Consider the following 1368-nt stretch of genomic DNA (forward strand, 5'->3'; position numbering starts at 1 on the left):
CCCGCTGCGCAGCCGCAGCGACTCGGGCACGCGAGAGTTAATAAACACGCTCACTGCCGGGGCACGGGAGGGCTGGACTGTCCTTCCCGTGGCCAGTGCAGCACTAGCACATCCTCTGGCCTGAGCAGCTGGGGAATGATGGTAAAATCCACCGCCACTCATGGCTTTTGCAGCCTAACACATCTCAGGTTGCTGTGCGTGCGGCCTTTGGCTTTCGTGAAAGTCCTGCGCTGAATGGAATAACATCATGCTGCCAAAAGCCAGAGGACAGCACCCAAACAAGAGATGGGATTTTGTATTTCTTGTAAGCATATGTATTTTTCATAAGCATGCAGCTTTGCTGCTTATGCAGCCTGCTGGGATTAGAAGAGAAGGAAATGACTATGCAGAAAGCACAAGCGTGGGGGTAATAACTGTTGTTACTACTAATTTTTTCTTTTATTCTAGGGGAGGTTACATGCATATAATCCCCGGACAGCATTTTACAGCTGGAGAGTACCTTTCCTAGTGAAAACCCATTGCACTTTACCATGTGTGGTATCATTTCTGATGTCAAGACAATCAAGCAAGAGTTAGGCAGGTTGTCCAGTGCCCCACAGCAAATCAGGGTTTTAGCACTCCTTGCCTGATTTATGAAGACTCATGGGGTACTGGTAATGCCGAACGCACAATGGGTGCATGAAAGCTTGTTTGTCACCTACAAACTTTGCATTGCCCTTCAATCATCAATGCTTCAGAAGTACTACCTCTATACTCAGTGATGTGCTTACTAATTGGACTGATGCACATTGCTGCTATACTCATGAACAATTTTGTTTGGCGGGTGCTTCACATGTTGGAGGAGAGAAAACCTCCACATCAGTTTTAAAATTGTAACACTGAAAATCTCTGTTATAATTTCTCTACTTTTTCTGAGAACTGGAATTAGCTAACAAATTAAAACGAGTTGGACATTGTTTTAGAAGGTGTTCAGAGCACTCAGATTTTTCTCTGTCAGCTGTACTCCCCAGGGATATGCCATGATTTGAGCACCAGACATCCTGGAAGAGCTCTTGTTGACTGTGCAATGCTCCCTCCTCGCTGGTTTTGGCCTTTAGAGATGGAGCCCAAACAGAGCTGTGACTCAAGCAGAAAAGCTGGTGGCACCACTCTGCACAGCTGATTTTGGGTGACAGTGCAGCTGCCTGCTGGGGTGGGCTGGACTGACTCACTTGTAGAAGTGAGGAACACAAGTGTGGGAGGAAGATAAGAGCCCATCTGGGATCTGGATGAGAGTTGGACTAAGGGAAACAGGCTGATTAGGGAGAAGGGCCAATTTTTGGTGGATCTGAAGACTATTTAGCTTCAGTCCGTCCCTTCAAGCTTTTT

The sequence above is a fragment of the Egretta garzetta genome, unplaced genomic scaffold, assembly GCF_000687185.1.
Source record: "Egretta garzetta isolate BGI_Z169 unplaced genomic scaffold, ASM68718v1 scaffold575, whole genome shotgun sequence".
In the NCBI taxonomy this organism is placed as follows: Eukaryota; Metazoa; Chordata; class Aves; order Pelecaniformes; family Ardeidae; genus Egretta; species Egretta garzetta.